Raw genomic sequence first — 21717 nt, forward strand, 5'->3', positions numbered from 1 at the left:
CAGCAGTTGTGGGGGGGGAGGCGTCGACGTCATAATCCCCGGAACGTAAACATTGTTGCTGATCGCGCTCAGAGCCCGCGGCCCGGCTAGTGGAGGGGGCACTCGGCCCGGGACTGGGCGAGGGCGGGGGCGGCGGCCCGAGGAGGTGTAGGGCGGGGAGGGCGCCCGGGAGGCACCGGGCGCCGTTAGCGCCCTGGCATCGCTGTTTTGTTGTTGGGTCACGAGTACGCCTCTGCACGCAGGCGCCGCCGCCGCCCGGGAGTTGTATGCAGAGCTGACTTTTGGAGGGCTGAGTTGCTGGCGGCGGGCGCATCCCGGAGATGGCGGGGCAGGGAGGGAGGGAAGAAGGAGGGGGTGGGGAGGGAGGTGCAGATTTGCACGGCTGGCCTCAGCGGGAGGCGCGGAAATGCAAGCCGCGCTTGCTGGCATGAAAGCCCCCGGGGCCTGGCACCCCCAAAAACAACCCCCCCACCTCAATCCCTGCCCCCATTGCCCCCGGCCCCCATTTCCTCTTCCTTCATCCACCTCACCCCATTACCTACGTGGCCGACCCAAATTCAAATCATTTTGCACATATAATTTTTTTTCTGAAGCATGCCTTTTTTTTTTTTTTTGGTAGGGGAGGAGTCCTTTACAGACCCCCATTTGCGGACCTGCTTGCTATTTGGAGCATTTGGAGCTCAGGGATAAATTAGCGCAGCTCCGTATCTGTACGGACTGCATAACTTTAAAACTCCAGGACTCAAAGATAAGGACCTACACACACGCACACAGGTATAGGCAAAAAGCCGGACCACACAGCCTTCGCAGACCCAAGCTGACCGGAGGATGTTGCCTTTCATTCATTCATTCTGCCCGCGTCTGTGGAGTACTTTACTAGGCGACGAGCTCCGGAATAGAAGTTGGACATCTTTTTAAAGGTCCCTGCGCTCACCAAGAGGAGGAAATAGAAGCTCGGGAGTGAAATACTGAGAAAATTGGATCTGGCGCCTCCTAACGCAGCTGGCAAACAGGCGGAGGGTAAGCCCTTGTTGGCCATTTATAGGAGAAAAGTCGGGGGAAAGGTACAAGGAGCTCCGGGATGGAGCGCGGGGAACTTTGGGCGCCCCAGTGGTTAATCCTGTGGAGTTTCTTGGCGGAGGTATTGGCACTCCGTGTAGAGATATATGAAGTATTATTAAATCTGACTATGCGTCCCTGACCACATACCTAGTTGGCTGTGACAACCCCCAAAACTGGAATTCTAAATGTATTGTCCTGTAATTACATCACGAACAAGTCAGGTTGACTTTGGTTGTGAGAAAAGCTGGCCCTAACCCTTCCTGCAGCCCAACTAGGCCTGATCTTAGGGGTAAAGATCATGGTGAGATGTCACGCACCAAGGCTACAATAAAGGAACGTTATACATGCTCATAGCTTTCCCAAAAAACACCATGTTTTTATTTCTGCCGTTAACCCTGTGGGATAGTTTAAGCAGGAAATTTTGCAAATTAGGAAACAAGCTGGGAGAAGTTATGAATCTGGATGATTGCTGTGCCCTGATCTGATCCCCATGTCAACATCCGGACCAAACATAGGTGGGGAGGAAGTGGCTTCCACATCAGATCAGAGATCGAATGTGGACCATCAGTCACGTATTGATCACACCAAGAGACAGCTTCTCCCTCACCGTAAAGTTTCCTGTCCTATCATTCTGCATTCTTTTCCACCCACCCTCCAAACACTACTCTTTGATGTTTGTTTTAATCGAGTCTACTAGCTGGCAAACATCAGAATTTGTTTCCAGACTGAAACTGCTCACCTTAGTTTAGTGGGAGAAGGACTTTTGCCGTCAGCCTCTGTAACTAGGTACTATTTTATGTGTTTCTTTCACAAAAACCCTTTAAGGGAAATAGTCTGGTTATTCCTTATTTTGCAAATGAGGAAACTGCTACTCAGAAAAGCAAAGCCACTCACCCAAGATCACACAGCTTGCAAGTGGGATTTCTAGGGCTCAAACTGGAGCCTGACTGCTCCCACATGCTTTTGGGTATTGACTGTCCTCACTGCTCCCACTTAATGAAATAAACATGTTCGAATAGGGGCATCTGGGCTAGAGGGTCATGAAATGTGAGTTGAGTGAAATAAAGCAAAACTATGAAACAGCACTCTTGGTCCTAATTCTCCTTTCCTTCCAGAGACTCTCTCTGTGGCCTCATGGTGTCCCCAAAAGCTGGTGTCAGGAAAAGATCCAATGGCAGTTATCTTAAGTGTAAAAACACAAGTCCGTATATCACCCCAATGGAGAGTTCCTGGCCTGTCAGAGTGGGAAGGGGTTGAACAGTCACCTAATTTAATCCCCTCCCTTTACAAACCACGAGGAAACCACAGACCAGAAAGAATGGGCCAGCCAAGGGTTTGTTCCCCTTGGACTCCCCCAGAATGCCTACCCTGCGGCCTGATCCTCAGTGGTCACTCAGTAACTGTTGGGCCCTTGATGGATCACCTTCCCCAGCATATTTGCATTTTCCCTTTATCAGTAATTGGCAGATGAAAGGCTTTGTCCTCCAGTTGAAAGAATTCCAGGCATTTGCTCCAAGTGGGGGAGGAGGCTACTTTGGGCCAAAGGGGGAAGGGCGAAGACCCTTGTGCTTCTGGTGTTGACTAATTATCCCAGAGGAGTGGGCAGTAGGTGAGATTGACAAGGAAGATTAAGGTGCTTCCCCAACAAAGTTACTTCTTGAGGTAAAAAAAAAAGACCAGGCCAGTTATATTTGAAACATAATAATGACTTCCTGGATCCTCCTGCTCATTCTTGCAAAATGCCCGGTCAAATACTGGCTGTGTTGGCCCTATTCAATAATTTCTTCATTCTTCAAAGGTTGATTAAGCATCTCCGTGCTTTAAGACAGAAGGGATAGAGGAACCAGCTCTGATTGTAGACATACTCCAGACTGGACCAAGAAAATTAGGATGACACAGCATCGAACACTCGGCATCCAGAATCCTCGATTTTCGAACTGTTAGGAACCGAAGCTGTTCTCATATTTATACATAATTATAATTACAATAGCTCCTGATTTTTAATAGCTTGCTAGGTCTTTGAGCAAAACCATTCACATTTGCTCTCTCTTTGAATCCTCACCAAAGCTAGAGGAAGAATCTGTAATTCCCCGCTTTTATAAACTGATACTCCAAGAGAGGTCAAGTTACTTCCCCAAATTTTACAGCTGTTCTTTAACACAGGATTTGAATCCAGAGCTCACAGGCTGTGCCGTGATTCCTCCCTGGAGGGTTGTCCTGCAGAACTTGATGGAAATGTTCAGTGTGTGCACTGCATATACAGTAGCCTTTAGCCACGTGTAACTGTTGAGCACTTGAATAAGTGGGTAGTGAGATTAAGGAATTGAATGTTGAATTTTATTTAATCTTAATTAAATTTAAATAGCTATATGTAGTTAGTTTCTACCTTATTAGACAGTGCAACCTTAGTGTTTTCCAGAAATTGTCTTAATTCATCTGCCAGGCTATATATACCACACAGTTTGATTTGGCATTGATTTGGGTCCTCATAATCAACCTTCTAGAAACATCTGTGAAATGATTGAAGGGTACCAGTGAAAATGAAGCATTGTAGTGATGAGTGGGGGAAGGGGGCCAAGTCTCCTGCAGGGGTTCTAGAAGGGGCCATCTGGTGCAATGTGAATATTCAGAGGGTTAGCCCTTAAACCACTCACTCTTGAGTGCCTGCCAAGAATATGGGGCACTGTCATGGGCACCTGGATACACTAGTTGGATAGAAGATTGTCCCACCTGCCCAGATCTGACACAGAACTTCCCAAGGACAGATAATTGGTGGTAGGGCAGGAAGCCTTAGAAATGGATGGCCACTTCCTGATACATATTCTGCTCATAGCCTCAGACACAAAGACTGCAATCCTTTGTGCTAAGTAAGCCCTGTTTGCAATTGAAAACAATCTAAAAGTTGGGGAACTGATTAAATAATTCTTAGACCATTTGTCTGCCTAATGTAGTATTATCAAATCATTAAAAAATATAGGGTAATTCTATATAAACTGATGTGGAATGATTTAATGGTATCCTTAAATCGAAAGAAAAGGTATGGAATTACACTAAATTGTGCTGACTGCTTACATAGACGAAAGGGGACATATCTATTTCTACATATATTCCTTTATATGTACAAAATTTTCTTTGGTAAGAAATACAATACCAAAATGGGGAAAATTAGGAAAAGAGAAGAAAACATTCTTCAGTACAGTGTGACTTTTTGCCAACATGAATGCATTGGTGTTGCCTGACTTTGGACCTTATAGTTTAAATTTTATTTTTTATGCTTTAGTACCTTTTGAATTTTATCCTGTGTACACCTATTACCTACTCAAACATGAATTCATTTTAATCATCTTTTTTGAGAGCAAGTTTCAAAATCAAACCTAAATCAAATATTGTTTAGGTATAGATATGTAAGTGGTACAGCATAAACACAAAATGTAAGAAAACACTGAATTCGGGCAGGGAATATGAACAGCAAGAGGTACTGGTGACTTTCTGATGCTTAATATACATGGTGGGCACCTGAGTGTAATTCTTAAAAATGCACTTAAAATTTTTACAAATTCTATTGTATTTATGAAATATTCCACAACTTTTAAATTGCTGGTGGGTCTTTCTTCCCCCATCCCCTCCCACCCAGTTTCTTCCCTCCACACTGCCATCCCCAAAAAACTTGTTAGTAAGGCACTTGGTATTCCTCTCAGAAACAGTTTATGCATTTTCAAACATCTACATATATTTTCTTTTATTATTATGTCACACAAATACATACATTGCCCTATTCCTTCCTTCTTTACTTAACATGATCTTAGAGATCTTGGCATATACTTTCTGTAGAACTGCCTCATTCTAAAATATTACTTAAGGATAAGGTAAATCTGAATGTCATGATTCAGAAAAAGTTCAAGATCAGTTTAGAAACAAAGAAGTCACAGAATAATGTGTAGGTTACCACCCTATTTTTTTCCCAAAACTTGAATAGAGCAGCAAACCATTGTTTGATCACTTCTGAGGGGAGAAGAATTTGAGGGGTTATATAGAGACTGTATTTGTATATTATTTGCATTTTAAACAACCATTTTGCCCTTTTAAATTTATCAAATATTTCAAACATAAAGGAAGGCGTAGAAAAGAAATATAACAAATAAATATAGCAAGAAAGAAGATGTGGTACATATACACAATGGAATACTATTCAGCCATAAGAAAGAAACAAATCCTACCATTTGCAAAACATGGATGGAGCTGGAGGATATTATGCTCAGTGAAATAAGCCAGGCAGAGAAAGACAAGTGCCAAATGATTTCCCTCATTTGTGGAGTATAACAACAAAGCAAAACTGAAGGAACAAAATAGCAGCAGACTCAGAGACTCCAAGAAGGAACTAGTGGTTACCAAAGGGGAGGGCGGATGGGGAAGGAGGGAGAAGGGGATTGAGGGGTATTATGTCTAGTACACATGGTGTGGGGGATCACAGGGAGAACAGTATAGCACAGAGAAGACAAATAATTAATCTGTGGCATCTTCACTGATGGACAGTGACTGCATTGGGGTATGGATGGGGACTTGATAATACGGGTAAATGTAGTAACCACTTCGTTTTTTCATGTGAAACCTTCATAAGAGTGTGTATCAATAATACCTTAATAAAAAAAAACTAAATAAATATAGCAAGGACTTTTGTATCCAGCAGTTAGATTTGCCAGACCCTAGAGTTTTGCCATGTTTTGTGTTACTTTGGCACTTGAAAAATACTTTGGGTGTCAACAGACCAACTTTCTGTTAAAGTGACTGGAGTTCCCAAGACCTTTTGTTATTGTTTTTTTTACCTCTCAGTTCCTTGTAGATTGTAGCATCAGAGTAAGAAAGAGCAGAATTACATACATATAGCCTGGATGTCAGGCCTTGGAAGATTTAAATTCACATGCATTTTCTAATCGCTCTCATCCTGTAAGCGGATGGGAAGGAATCTTGAAAATAACAGGTGAGTTAATTAAGGGGTTAACGTCAGGAAGAGAGTCATAAAAGTTCAAAGATACTTTCAAAACTTGCATCTTCGGACTGATGGACAAGTGTGTTAGCCAGTGAAAATTAAGATACAAGCATTACTTCATCGTGCCAAACTGTTATTGGTTGCCAATCCTACAGTACCGGGTAGCCGGGCTGGCAGTTAACCCTTTCACTGACGATGATGCACTTTAATTTTATTTTGAAATATGAAGTAGGGAATGGATGAAAAGCCTAGAAACTCCCCAGACTTTCAAGTTCCACCTTTGGGTCTCACCCCAGAAGGCAGTTTCGCCCCAAAAAAGAAGACCCGGGGAAGAATTTGCTGGAGAAAAGTTTTGAACTTTTCAAACGGGGAATCAGCTGACCTTGCTTTAGTAAGATGAGAGGGGAGGAGAGAAGTTTGATTCACTTTTTGTGCTGTCAGAACAGAAACCAGGGTTGGAACGATTCCATTAATCTTGCAGAGCGATCAGTCACTGAGAGGATTGAATTGCATTTCCTGCCCATAGATGTAGAGACAGATGACCTTTGCAGCAGCCCTCAAACCCCCAGTTCACAGCTGGAGAGAGGATGTGTCAGCATTTACTTTCGGGTCTCACCCTGCTCTTTGTTCAAAACTCGAATTCTTTGTGTTTAGGCTGCTGCAGGGGTTTTTGTAGTTGTTGATGCTGCTGAATTTTTTTTAACCTCCCACATCTTGCAACTTCTGGGAAACAAACTATTTGGCAGAAGATAATATCTGGAGGTGCCCCAGAGAGGGAACCAGAATAGACCAGGGGGAATTTTAAGAGAGGCCATTGGGCCTTTTGGCTTTCATTACTGCCCCTTCCTGGGCTTGCCGAGTGCTGTAGGCTGATGTAGATGGAGCCAGAAGTCGGGCAAAACTACTAATAATGCCTCATGTTTACATGGCTCTGTTACAAAAAAGCTTTTACATGCATTACCTAATGTAAAAAAAATTTACATAAAGGAACATTCTAAATCCCCAAATATAATGTACTATGTACAGAACTTTAGACAAGGTGGCTAAGCTGAACCTCAGTTATCCCATCTGTAAAGTGGGGGTTGTAATATGAAATGTATGAGTTATATGAGGATTGAATCAATGTTCTATAACAAGGTAGGCAGTAAATGGCGTGACTTCATTCAAATGAAATCGGCCTCCTGGATGGACTTCAAGACCCTAACTAGTTATGGATTGGGGAAATTTAGTTTTCCCCTGAGGGGAAGGCAATGTGGAAAAGCTGTCTGGGAGGGGTGGAGTGGAGCAGCCCTGCTTTTCTCTCTAACAGCCTTTCTGTCCCCATCAGGTCTCCTTCAAAGCTTGAACAAGCTGAACTATTTTGAGTTCTTCTAGTAAACCTTTTTTCTCTCCTCCAGACCTTTGCATAGGTTGATCCCTCCACACAGAGCAGTCTCCGGCCAGCCCTCCTCCTTGCCATAGCTCACTCTTACCCGCCTCAAAATGCTTGTCACCTTACCTTATTGTTACCTATGCCCTCACCATTGTGTAAGCCCCGGGACAGCAGGGACCTTGTCTGCCTCATTCATCGATGTATCTTCCATCTAGCATAGTGCCCATACCTACTTGAAAACATATAAATCTCGTAAGTCCAGTAGCCCTATCATGCCTCCCCTAGTCCCCAAATCCCTCAACCTTCCAGAAATCTAGGATAACAGTACTGAGATTTTCTTTTCCTAGCTAGCCTTATTATAACACCCTTTGCAGATGGAGTCAGAGGCTTTTTAACCCTCCTTGAAATGATATTTATTAACTCACCAATTATTTATTGCCTCCTACATTCATAGGCAGAACAGCCTTTATAGTAAATACTCCTCTGCAACCCAAAGAACTGATTCATGCAAAAGAGAAAACGTTTCATCCAGTGAAGCTAAGATGCTCTGAAAAGAGATGAACAGTTGGCTCCTGTCCGCAACCTCAAGATAAAAATCCCTGAGACCACCCCTAGCACAGAGAGAGCAGGTGAGTTTGCCCCAGCACAAAACCCTTACCTAATCAGAATACTTCTTGGAATCATATTAAAATACTCCTGTGTTAACTATCTAAAAAGTCTTTCTCATTAAAAGGAACAGTCCCCGAGGAGACTGACCTTCATCTTGTTCACCCTTTATCTTCAGCCCCTAGGGCCCGGCTCATAAAATACACTCAACAACTTTTTTTGAATGAATTCCTCGAACTCCAAAATATGCCTGTTTTCAACTTGATCAACTAAGCCTTAAAATGTACCTCTTTGAAGAACATGACTGAGGGTCTAAGGATCCCTCTTTAAGAGCAGCAGACAAGATGGTATGCCTGGTGGGTGATAGTCCTCTACACCTTTCTAGCTCCAAAACCTCGGTTCTCCACTCTATTCCAGATGAGATCTGTTGGCCACAAACTGAATAGCAGGGCCACCACCTGGTGGCAGAGGACCACCTGTCATCTCCTGCTGCTAAGGCCTGCAAGCATGCACCCCAAGTCATCCTTCCAGTCTGCTGTTTGGGAGGCCCCACGAACTAGTGATGCTGGGTGAAGGGGAGGGGAGGCCGCTATTTGCATGAGTGTGGCTTCCCCAGGGCAAGGCGGGGCTTATCAATAGGTCACTAGCCACTTTCTGATCTCCCTGTGTGATGGCCTGCAGGGTGGAGAACAGGGGCGGAAAGGGGTGGGCCTTGAGCCCGCTGTCAGGGCCAGGCAGAGATTGGTGGGCTTCTGAGTCACCAGTAGCCCCAGATTGACATAGCAGCTTTAGTCTTCTTTCCCTCATCTCTGGAATTGATTGGTTAGCCTAAGCGCTCCTGCTTCTGTGCCTGCATCTCTCATAGGAGATCACGCTTAATGTCTGCCCAGGACACAGCAAAGACACATCAGTTTTGTCAGTCCTCCTCCCACCTGGGTACTTAAATGCCTAACAGATTTTTTTATTATGATTATCAAATGTACATCACAGTGGTTCAACAGTCCCCCTCCCCTCCCCCGTGGTAACCACTAGTCACTTCTCAGTGTCTGTGAGTCTAGTGCTGTTTTGTTCCTTCTGTTTTGTTTTTATATTCCACAACTAAGTGAAATCATATGGTATTTGTCTTTCTCTACCTGGCTTATTTCACTGAGCATAATCCATCCATGCTGCTGCAAGTGGCAGGATTTTTGTTGTGTATGTGGCTGAATAATACTCCATTGTGTATGTGTACCATATCTTCTTTATCCATTCATCTGTTGATGGACACTTAGGTTGTTTCTGTATCTTGCCTATTGCAAACAGTCCTGCCTGCCCAATCTTAAACTCTTGGTAGAAGGTTTTGTCTAAACCACAGTCCTAGGTACTCGGTAGGGGTGCAGCAAAGGATGATTGGCAGGATAGGATGCTCAGTCTTTCCAAAGTCCTGACTTCCCAGCCTGTGAGTTGTGTGCAGGTGGGAAAGTGACTTCACCAGTGTGAATCTCATCATTGTAAAATGGGAAAAATAATAGATTGTTAGATGAAATGAGGTCATGGAAACCTCAGTCTTCACGCTCTGTATTTCCCTTTTCTGCTTTCAGTTTCTCTGCAGTATTGATCTCCATCTATCATATATTTTATTTTGCTTAATTTTTTTACTCCTCCCACTAGGATGTCAACCACACAGCATGGATTTTATTCTGTTTGGTATACCTCTGAACCCCCCACCTCTCCAACAGAGCTTGGCACATGGGAGATTCTAAGTATTTGTTGAATAAATGAATGGATGGATGTAAAGTGATTAATTCTTTCCCCATAATAGTAGCTATCATTAACTTACCATTGTGATTAAGAACACAGTCTCTGGAACCTAACTGAAAGCAGTGTAATTGGGGCAGAGGAAATTTAGCATTATGATAGGTTGGGAGTTCTGGCTGAGAAATCCTGTCTTCATGATTTATGAGCTGTGTGGTCTGGAACAAGTGACTTCACCTTTCTAAGGCTCAGTTTTTTCATCTGTAAAATGGAAGATAGGATGAGATGGTAGATATAAAGCACTTAACAGAATTCCTGGCACATAACAAGTCCCCAATAAACAATGACCATCATTACTCATAGTAATATTCAGGCTAGAGATGACTTCTGAGTCAATTAAGGAGCTGCTGAGCACTTAAAATAGGTCAGGGTTCAGCAAGCTCAATTAATGTGTATTGATCTTTATCTGTGAGTTCCTCAATGAAGAGGATTATGTTTACATTGTCATGATCTTGGCCCCTAGTGGATGCTAATTAATGCTAAAACATACTGGCAAAATTACACAGTGGACTCAAATATGGAGGAGAACATAGAATAGCTATCAGACTAATAACACAAATTGCCTCCTATGTGCCAGGCATGGTGTTGGGTACTGGAGATAAGGCAGTGAGTAAGCTTATGCAAACATTGTGCTCACAGGCTAGTGAAACTTAGCAGAGTAAATAGACTTTGTTCCAATAGTTGCACAGGTAGACAGAGCACTGCAATTCATAAGTGGATCACAACAGAAGTATATGAGGCTAGAAGACAGATAATATTCCCCTGATCTGGGGTTGAGGAAGAAGTCAGAGCTGTTCCAAGGAAGTGAGGCATAGAGTTGAGCTCTGTGGAAAGAGGAGGTTTTATCAAGGCTGAGAGTGGAGAAGTGTTCTCAGCAGAAAACATAGCAGATGAGAGGCCTCGTGATGGGGGAGCACATGTACTAAGGGAACTGCAACAAGGCCCACATGACCCAAATGTAGTGAGCTGAGGGGAGCGAAGAGGGGGTGAAGTGAACTGAAAAATAAGGAGGCATTTTGGGAATTAATTGGGCAATATCTGGCAAAGCTGAGTGTTCAGCCTATGATCCCACAGTTCAATTGCTAGGAACATTCTAGAGAAACAGAAAAAAGTCCACCAGAAAGCAAGAACAAAGATGTTAGCCCTAGCCTCATTATATGCAGTCTCAAGAAACTTGAAACAACCCAAATGTTTATCAACAGGAGAGTGGACAAATTGTAGAATATGTTTTTCTTGGGTTCCTCACAAAGCAGTTTGACTTGAAAGTTCGTATGGTACTACTTTATTGGGGAGTGCAATCCCAAGCAAGCAAGAGTGAGTAAAAGGTGGAGGGTCAGGCAGGGAAAGAGGGTCTAAGTCAGTGAGGGTACCAAGGAGAGGCCATATTTACCACAGCATCTCAGGTCACCTCTGGGGGAGGAAGAAAGAAGATGAATTATCTACTGGCTCCTGGTCAGAGGTTTGCCTCATGGGATGTAAACTTCCCTCTACTGCAGGATTACCCCTGAGTGGGCACCTGGGAGGTCCCTCAGTTTTGCACACCTCAGCCACGCAGAGAACCCGCAGGCAGAGGTCAGTTGGTCAAAGCACACAGAATCGGTTACCAAAACAACAGTCAAGATAGAACAAGTGGCCAACAGAGGTGACCTGAGAAGAGGAGGCAGAAAGGAGGAGGCCTGTGACATGTACAGTGTAAGGCAGAGTACTATACAGAAGTGAAAAGTAATAGGCTGTAGTTCCTGTATGCACATGGATGACTCTGACCAAAAAATGTCTCTGATGAAGGCACATTGCAGAAGTATGCACACAATAAAATTCACTCATATAAAGTTCAAAAACAGGCCATAGTAAACAGTATATATAGAAAAGCAATGGAACCGTAAGGGATAAACCCAAAACTGAGACTATTAGTTACTTCTGGGGAGTTACGCGATAGGGAGATTGGATGGGGCCATGCAGAATTTCAAAGATGCTAATAATGTTGGAATTTTTGTTATTGTTAATATGGAATTATTCACAAATTTACATGTCCTTGTGCAGGGGTCATGCTAATCTTCACTGTATTGTTCCAATTTTAGTATATTGTATTGCTGAAGTGCATACTATTCTTCATTTTTTAATTGTGGCAAAATACATAAAATGCAGGAGTTATAATTTTAACCATTTTTAAGAGTAACAGGTCAGTGGTGTTAAGTATATTCACAGTGTTGTGCAACCATCACCACCATGCAGTTCTAGAACTTTTTCATCATCCCTGTTTTAGCTTGGGCTACTATAATAAAGTACCATAGACTGACTGGGTGGCTTAAACAGACATTTATTTCTCACAGTTCTGCAGACTGAAAGTCCAAGGTCAAGGTGCCAGCAGATTAATTTCCTGGTGAGAGCCCACTTAGTTTATGCACAACTTCCTTCTCCCTGTGTGCTCACATGGCCTTTCCTTGGTGCATGTGTGGAGAGACAGTGCTCTCTCTCCCCTCCTCTACTTACAAGGGCACTAATCCCATCATGACCGTCCCCCATCATACAGTCCACTCTCATGACCTCGTCTAACCCATATCACCTCCCAAAGGCTGTACCTCCAAATGCTATCACACTGAGGGGTAGGGCTTCCACATTTTGGGAAGACACAAACCTTCAGCCCATAACAATCCCAAACAGAAACTCTGCACCTGAGTAAGTAACTCCCCAATCTTCCCCTTCCCCAGCCCCTGGCAGCACCTTTCTATTTTCTGTCTCTATGAATTTGACTACTCTAGGTATTTCATGTAAGTGGAATCATAAATTTTGTCCTTTTGAGTCTGGCCTATTTCACTTAGTATAATGTCTTTAAGTTTCATCCATATTGTAGCATGTACAGAATTTCCTTCCTTTTTTTAAGGCTGACTCATAATCCATAATATGTAAATAGCACATTTTGTTTTTCCATTCATCTGCTAATGGACATTTGGGTTGTTTCTACCTTTTAGCTATTGTGAATAATGCTTCTATGAAATTGGTGAACTTTTTTTTCTTATGTTGATGGTGATAATAATATATATTATTTCTTAAACCATATACATATGTATATGTTTTCCTACTTTTTAAGCTTAGAACTGCATAATATTCTTTATTATTTTACATGACAGTAACTCCAAAAATTTAATGACTCAGTTTTACTCTAACAAACTCTGTATTAGCCATTTTTCTTACCAAAATGATCAGTACATTAGTAAAGTTATCATTGTAAATATTCTAAATGACCTGATAATTAAATATAAGACTCCAATAGAAGAAAATAAGTAAATGATTTTTTTATTATTAAAAAAAGAAGGGAAGGAAGGTGCTGATGGTTCATAATAGTGTGAGTGTACCTAATGCCACACAACTGTACACTTTTAAATGGTTAAAATGGTAAATTTTATGTTATATGTATTTTGCCACAATTAAAAATAAAAAAGTAGAAGGGAAGGAAAGTGTCAGACCAGGCAATGCCTCATGACTGGTGAGGATTTGAATCTTTAACAGTTTCTCGGCATTGCCTGAATCTTTACAACAAATTATATAGAAGTCCAGGCAAGAGTTATACCAAGGAGAGAGAAATGAAGCCTTCATTTATGGCTGGCAAAGTCAGGCTGAATGGGAGGGTGAACAGCCTATCGGGGCTTCCTGGCTCACCACCAGTAGCACCAGGGTGCTGGCCAGGTGGCCGCCCCCTTGTCCAGTTTATGAACAAACATCTGCCAGTAGGGAACACAGCAGCTATCAAACAACAGGCACTAATGGAGCACATGCTGCAGGCAAGGTCCTTCCTGGGTGCCCAGGGGATGGACAGGCAGGTAAGTGAGGGCAAGTCTACCTGACCTTCAAAGAGCTAGTTTCCAGGTGAGAAGATAAGACTCTGGGAAAGGTACCTGGCAGTATAAGGTGATAAAGGGCCCTCTGCACTCTGAACACACCCACATCATAGCTTTATCTTTGTGTGTTATAGTTATTTATTCACAGGCCTTTTTAGCAGGAAGACTGGAGGCTCCTTGAGGACATTCATTGATTCAGGCATTTACTGAACTACTGGGTACCCAGGCACTGATTTGAGATAGCTGGTATACAGAAGATGCTTGATAAATGGACATTGCCTGGCATTCAGTAGGCACTCAAAAAATGTTCCTTAAATTGAGAAAATAACGCATGAATACATAATTTGCACCAGGCCTGGCACACAGGTGTTTCACAAATGTTGACTGGTGTGAAGGAAAGGTTAGCACAGGGCCTGGCACACAGGAAGTACTCATTACATGTTCCACCCTCCTGCCTTTCTGACCTACCTCCATACTGAGTCTGAATCCTGGACAGTGAAGGCCAGACACCAAATTGCACATCCAGACCATCATCCATTCATCCATCCACTCAACAGGCATTTATCAAGGAAGGGTTTTCTCTCTCATTTGTTCATAGTCTACTGAGGGGGACAGAAAACAAATAAGTAAACAATTTTTTTTTTAAAAACCACATAACCAGTGCTTATGTTGACAATAAGTAAGCCCAGGTAATGTGAGGGGCTGCAGAGAGTGGTGGTGGGTGTGAGAGATTAATCAAGGGTAGACCTCTGAGAAGGTGACAGTTGAGCTAAAATCTAAAAGGGAAGAAGCAGCCAGCCATGGGAAGATCTGGGGGAAAACCATGTAGGCAGAGAACAGCATGTACAGAGACCTTGAGGTAAGAGTGAACTTGGCCTGCGGAATGAACAGTGAGAATCAAGTAGGTTCCTCTGCGAGTCAGTGAAGGGGAGGGTGGGAGCACAGCATCAGAGCACAGGAAGGCACTAGATCAGAGAAGGCATTCCCATCATGCATAAGGAGCTTGGGTTTCATTCTAATTCAGGTGCAAAGCCACTGGAGGTCTTTAAGCAGTGTGCTGGGCTGAATATTGGGCCCCTAAAGATATCCATGTCCTAATCCCTGTCATCTGTGGATATGTGACCTCATGTGGCAGAAGGGGCTTTGCAGATGTGATCAAGTCAAGGCTCTTGAGTTGGGGAGATTATCCTGGATTATCCAGGAGGGCCCAGTGTAAACACAAGGGTCATTATAAGGGGTAGACAGGAGGGTCAAAGAGAGGAGGTGTGAGAACAGAAGCAGAGATCGGACTGATGTGCTTTGAAGGAGAATGGGGCCACAAGCCAAGGAATATAGGTGGCCACTAAAAGCAGAAACAGGAAAGGAAATGGATTTCCCCTCTGGGCTTCTGGAAGGAACCAGCCCTGCCATGACCTTAATCTTAGCCTCTTGTGATTCATTTTGGACTTCTAATCTCCAGAATTTAAGAACAAGTATGTACTGTTTTCAGCTACTAAATTTGCGGTAATCTGTTAGAGCAGCAACGGGAAGCTAATACAGCCAGAGAAGGGGCAGGATCCAATTTGCTCCAGAAAGACTCATGGTTGCTGCTACAGAATGGCTTTAGGAGGATCAAGAGTAGAAGCAGAGACCCTGAGGAGCAGTTACTGCACACTTCTGAGTGCAGAATTATGATGGCCTGGATACGATGGAAGCTGTGAGGTGGGAGAGAAGAGCTCCGATTTTAAGAAAACATTTAAGGGCTATAGTTGATTGGGTTTTCTGATGGTTTAAATGTGGTAGGTGAAGGGCATGGTAAGGAAAGCAAGGACTCAGCACCCAATTTCCCCACCTTCCCTGGGGCTCACAGAACCACACTGCACTCCACAGACTGTTCATGGGACACGTGTGTTTTTATATTAGGCTGGAGCAGTTCTCGGGGACAAAAATGCCTTCAAGCCTGAAAGGCTTTTACAAGCCAGAGCTGGGGATTAAAGGCAGCCAGGCTGAGGAGAAATTCCAGGGTCAGGAGACAGCTGAACATGGAGACTTTTAATCTAAACCTTAAACGTTTTTATTTTTCACTCCCTGAATTTAGAGTGTCACTTTAAATACATGTTTGGCAACATCAGCTGTTCTGTTTTTCTTTTTAATTATACAAAGAGATCCTGGAGACGGCTCAACCCCAGGCTGGGGGAGGCAAGGAAAATTTGGCAGCAGTTGGAGGCAGGAACACCAAGTAAAAATCAAGTGGATTTGAAATTATTTGGAAGGAGTGTGGAGACCAAACTCCCAACTATCCTGAACTTGCTGTGATCAGCTCTGACTCAAGATTTCTAAAAGGAGATAGACAGAGTCACCATCTTAGAATGGAGAGGACAGATGAGCATGTTTACGAAATAAAAATACCACTAGCACCAGTACTCTGCTTCTGTACTTGAGTTTACTCCCAGGTCTCTATCCTGCATCCTCCTTTCATCCACTGAGCAGAAAACAACTAACTAGATCAGTCACTCACATTTACAGGGTTCTCCCTACTGTGCACCAGGCACTGAGTTAAACTTAATATATGTTGTCTTGGTTTGTGCACGCAACTATTCTATGCATAGAAACTACCACTGTCCCCATTTTCTAGATGGGGAATCAGGCTCAGAGAAGTTAAATGTAACCCCAACTTCTTAGTGTTGGGCCTGGGCTTGTTTGCCCTCAAATCCATTCCTTGCCCGTCCTCTACTTTGCTCTGTAACAGGAGGTCAACTCCAGCAAGCTGCCAAATCAGCTGGCTTCCTGTATGGACTGACCAATGGGAGGCAGTAACAGGAGCCAGGTGGCTAGGAGGAAAGAAGCCAGGGTATTTCTCCCCCTCTCTCTGCCTCAGGTAATATCTCAGCAGCAGCTGAATTTTCTTTCTCCACCTCCCACCAGATAGACCCACTTTGGGTACAGCTTCTATTGCAAAGTGAGTGACGGAGAACAACAGAAATTTATTATTTTACGGTTGAAGGCCTTAAGTCTGAGATCAAGGAGTCAGCAGGCCATGCTCTAGGGAAGGCTCTGTTCCAAGCCTCTCCTAGCTTCTGGTAGCCTCAGGCATTCCTTGGCTTGTAATGACCATCTTCTCCCTGTGTCTCTTCACAGCTTCCCTCTGGGTGTGTCTCTGTCTCCAAATTTCTCTTTTGTAAGGACTCCAGTCATACTGGATTAGGGCCCACCGTAATGACCCTATTTTAACTTGACTGCCTCTATAAAGACCTTATCTTCAAATAAGATGATATTGGGAAGTACTGGGAGTTAGGACTTCAACATATCTTTTGTGGGGGACACAATTCAACCTATGACAATCCTCCCTCATCTCAGGTGCTCATTCTCTAGAGTGTGGCTTAGTTGCTCCTGTGTTGCTAATAGAGGATGCTAGATCTTCTAGGAAGATGTTTAATCCTGGTGATACCCTACCCCTTTAAGAGATGCAATGATTCCCAAATCATGTGTGCATCAACAAAATTTATCCCGTTTTACTCCAAAATAGAGATGTAAAGCACTCGTATAGCCAAACCAATTTTGAAAAAGGAGAACAAAATTGAAAGATTTAATTTGACTTAAAGACTTATTTTAAACTAGAGTAATCAAGACAGTATGTATTGACATAAGAATAGACAGGTAGAGCAACGGAATAGAAGAGAGGTCAGAAACACCCTCATGTATCATCATTTGATTTTTGACAAAAATGTCTGCGTGTTTCAACAGGGAAAATTTCACTAAAAAAATTGGTTTGAGATGAAACATACAACTAAAACAAAAGCTCTAAAGATTTTTTTTTTTATCTATGTTTTAAGGTTTTAAAACAGGTGAATATCTTCATGACCTTGAAGCTGACCATGTTTCTTACCCAGGACACATGCACTAAAACATAAAAGGCTTAAGGATAAGCACATTATCCTTATGATAGACCCAGCAATGGCCTCTGGTGGTGGGAGGAGTGAGCCCTACAGGCCCAGGAACTGGGCAGCAGGGAAGCTGAGCAGGGGCTTCCCTGTATATGATTCCTTAGCTCCAGACCTAACAATCATTTGGGGATCAACACCAGAGTCCACAAATCCTAAATCTAAATTTTGCAACCAGTCCCTACATTATCTAACTTGTTTCCAGCTTTCTACACCCCTTCTTTGACTCTCAAGGCCTTTACAGAGTTAGCACCAGGGCTGGGCAGCAGAGTATTTCACACATTCTGTGTGACACAAAGAAGGAGTCACAGGGAGGCCTGTGCCAGCTCCATAGAAGGAATACTTTTGAACTGTTAGAAATAACCGGTACAGAAACACAAGTCTTCTGGAAGGAGTGAGCTTCTCATCACCAGAGATATACAAGCATTATTCTGTAAAGGCAAAAGCTCAAGAAATAGTGGCTCTGTTATTATTAATTTAGGGGATTCAGGCTTTAGAGCAGTCAGAGGTGAAGGAAGTAAACAAAGGCAAGATGATGGGCTCCAACAAAGTTCTTTTTTTTTTCTTTTATCTTTGCCAATATTTATTATGTCTTTTTTTTATTAAGGTATGATTGATACACACTCTTATGAAGGTTTCACATGAAAAAACAATGTGGTTACTACATTTACCCATATTATCAAGTCTCCACCCATACCCCAATGCAGTCACTGTCCATCAGTGCAGCAAGTTGCCAGAGATCCACTATGTCCCTTCTCTGTGATACACTGTTCTCCCCGTGATCCCCCACACCATATGTACTAAACATAATACTCCTCAGTCCCCTTCTCCCTCCCTCCCCACCCACCCTCCCACACCCCTCCCCTTTGGTAACCACTAGTTCATTCTTGGAGTCTCTGAGTCTGCTGCCATTTTGTTCGTTCAGTTTTGCCTCATTGTTATACTCCACAAATGAGGGAAATCATTTCCAATAAAGTTATTTTTAAACTGAAATGAAAGTGGGGGATTCTTTGAGGCCTTTTTGGTCAGGAAGGGGCAAGGGGTTCCTCGTCAGCAGGGCATCAGATTTACCCTTCCTAAAAATTTGCCTGCACAAGATAGCCAACATTAGCCACTATAAAAGCCTAAAAGCATTTAAAAAGTACTTAAATACTCAAGCTCATCTAGTTCAGTGGTTCTCAAACTTATCTGAAAAACTTGGTAAAACTAAACTGCTTGGGTGATTTCTAGTACTTGCTTTTAAGCAAAATTCCTCTGGAGATTCTGATGCAGGGACAGGGCAGACTTTAGTGACCGTTAAGCTCCAGACTCTGGAGACCCACAAACTGGATTTAATGTCTGTACTTCTACATACTTATTAGCTCTCTGGACATTTTTATCATTTGTAAAATAGTGCTTTTAATACCAAAGGTTGCTGTAAGGAATTCCTGAGTTTAACATACTCATTGTAATAAAAGAATAGTATATGTAGTAATAGTAAACAATGAAACTAATATAACATTGGTATATAATTCAAATATTTAATAAATTATATATTTTATATTATATAGATATTTACAATAAATATATAAATAATAATAAAGGACTTAAGAGTAGTGCCTGTCTTTGTTGAGTACTAAAGTTTAACTTTTTTTTCACCCCATGTGATGAAGCGCTTGCTGCTATCTTTGGTCATCCCTGGGCTGTGCCTATTGGCCGGTTACAGAAACTCTAAGTTGGATCTATACACCCTAAGACACAGAGTTGACTGAAAAAATTCCATTTGGCTTTTGCGGATGTAAACCCCAAAAGGCTGAGAGCACACCTTCCTGGCCACTAGGGGGCGTCACACATGCCTGGAGCGCAGCAGCGGTGGGCAGCCTGGGTTCCAATCCCGATTCTCCACTGGTTTGTGTGGCGTTCTCTGGCAAGGTGCTTTCTCTCCGAGACCTCAGTTTCTCCGCCGGTTAAGCAGGCATTTATTTGGCGTGGGGTTGGGGCATCTCTTGGTTCCAGCTGGCTCCAACAAGGGTGGGGAAAAGTTACTAAGCACAGGCCCTTCAGGGCTCTAGGACCCTAGGACGGGAAGCACAGATTGCCCAGACACCTCCCATCTAAGTCTGGTTAGTATTTTTATTTTTTTCTGCTCTGTGCAGATTGTGGGATTGAAAACCCAGAGAACTACAGAGTTGGGGAAGGGCAGATGTAAACCAGAAGAAAACCTCGCCCCATCCCTGCCCCAAGGCCCCCTGCTGAGTTGCGTCTCCCTGGTCCCATTGTTCCATCTGTATCAGCAACTCTCCTTCCAGCTTCCAGCCTCTTCCCCTTCCAAACCTTCTGGCCTTCCCCGGCCCCAGTGTTGTGTGCCTAATTCCGAACGGGGGGTTTCTCGGAACCAGGAACATTTCATTATCTTATTCATTGGACACGTTTCTATTGGAGGTCTCAGGTGTGCCTAAACCAGGAAGATGGCCAGGTGATTCAAAAGGACACAAAATATGCTCTCAGAAGGCTGATCTGCTAGGATGGGGACCCGACAGGTCAATATTTAAATACGCTAGTGATTTCAGATACTGTAGTGATCAAAACTATGAAGGAAATAAAACAGGGTGAGGAAACAATATGAAACGAGAGCTACTTTAGCCAGAAAGAAGGTCTCGCTTTGGAGGTGGTATCTGAGCTGAGACATAGATGGTAAGTGGAAAGAGTTAACAAGGGCAAAGGCCACCAAGGAAATGGGCCCAGTGAGTTGACAGTTCCAAGTTCCCTAGCCTTCATAAAAACACAAGAAAGGCCTCGGAAATCCCGAGGCTTTGGGGAGGAGGGGGCCTTCAATTTTATCCCAGAGTGGAGGAGGGGAGGGGCGCGCTCTAGTGGTGAGAAGAGTTAAATTTCACCATCGCTGACCTAGAATGCCACATGCTTGTGACTTGACTCGGCTAATTGTGAGCTTCACTCATTCCTGTCTCTCCCACACTTACTCATCCAACAGACATTACTAAGCACCGCAAATGTGCCAAGCGATATTGTAGATGCTGTGGTGAGAGTTGTGAAACCGACAGGAAAAGCTCCCCCTGCCTTCCTGGAGCTCACATCCTAGGGGGACAGTTCCTATCCCAGTCCTCGACCTCACCTCTGCCCGCCACTATTCTGCAACTAAATTGGGCTGCTAACGCTCCAACATCCAGATACTGCTGCTACGGAATCTTTGCCCTTGCTGTGCCGGGGACATGGGAAGCACGTCCCTGGCTCTTTGCATTGCTGGTTCAGGCCTCGGCTCAAATGTGACCAAGTCAGAAAGGAGTGGACTTATCTTATTTGCTTATTTATTGCCTATTCTCCCCACCAAAATGTAAGATTCCATGAAGGTTACCATTTTCCTGGAAACCCTCAGCCTTGTACTTAAATAAGGTGCTCATTAAACTTGCTGAATGGCTTTGAATATTCATTCATTCACTCATAAAATATTTGCCGGGAACTGTAAGTGAACCAACTGAACAAAACAGACCAAAAATCCCTGCCCTAAAAAAAAATCTCTGCCCAGAGCATTCTAAAATTAAAATTGCAGCCCCGGTACTAACCACCCTTTTTACAAACCTCCTTTAGTTTTTCTATAAATTTATCACCTAAAGTATTATAATTTTCTCCTCAGTGTTGTCTCCCCTACTAGAATGTAAGCTCCACGAATGCCGGGGATTTTGCCCATCTTGTTCACCAACCACCCTCAGATCCTGGAACAGTTGTTGACACCCATTAAGTGCTCATTGCGTACAGACTGAATGTACTCTAGACCTCAGCCTGCTCTTTTTACTGCTGACCTTGAGCCACCTGGTTCCAAGAGGGAAACAGGCCTCAGGAGATGTCGAGAGGTATCTCAGGCAGCCCGACCCAAGAGTCCGAGCTCGGGAGATGGAGGTGCTGCGGGAGTGGAAGTACGGGAAGCTGGAGTGCGGCGAGGGCCGGTGGCCCGGGACGCTTCCGGGAAGGGGCGCTGCTGCGCCAAGGACTGTGGGCGGAGCCGTCCGAGGGGACAAGTCACCTGACCCGCGCCGGCACCGCCCACCGAGTTGTGGGCGGGGCGTCGGAGCGGGTGGGGAGCATGCAAATCAACTTGCAGCGGACGCCAATCGCGGCGCGCGCTGAGGGTCCTGCCGGGGGATC

General features: G+C 43.7%; 1 long non-coding RNA gene and 1 other non-coding gene across 2 annotated transcripts; both read right to left on the reverse strand.

Annotated features, from left to right (window-relative positions):
* Positions 1-11819: 11819 nt before the first annotated feature.
* Positions 11820-11925, reverse strand: LOC118934234 (U6 spliceosomal RNA). Its single transcript, XR_005033400.2, has one exon. It is a non-coding gene; the product is annotated as a U6 spliceosomal RNA (small nuclear RNA).
* A 7158-nt stretch (positions 11926-19083) lies between these two features.
* LOC130680703 (uncharacterized) lies at positions 19084-21626 on the reverse strand. The gene is made up of 2 exons (XR_008993760.1): positions 21375-21626; positions 19084-19572 (listed from the first exon to the last, which is right to left on the reverse strand). It is a non-coding gene; the product is annotated as an uncharacterized LOC130680703 (long non-coding RNA).
* Positions 21627-21717: the final 91 nt, after the last annotated feature.

This window comes from Manis pentadactyla, chromosome 14, assembly GCF_030020395.1.
Source record: "Manis pentadactyla isolate mManPen7 chromosome 14, mManPen7.hap1, whole genome shotgun sequence".
Classification (NCBI taxonomy): Eukaryota; Metazoa; Chordata; class Mammalia; order Pholidota; family Manidae; genus Manis; species Manis pentadactyla.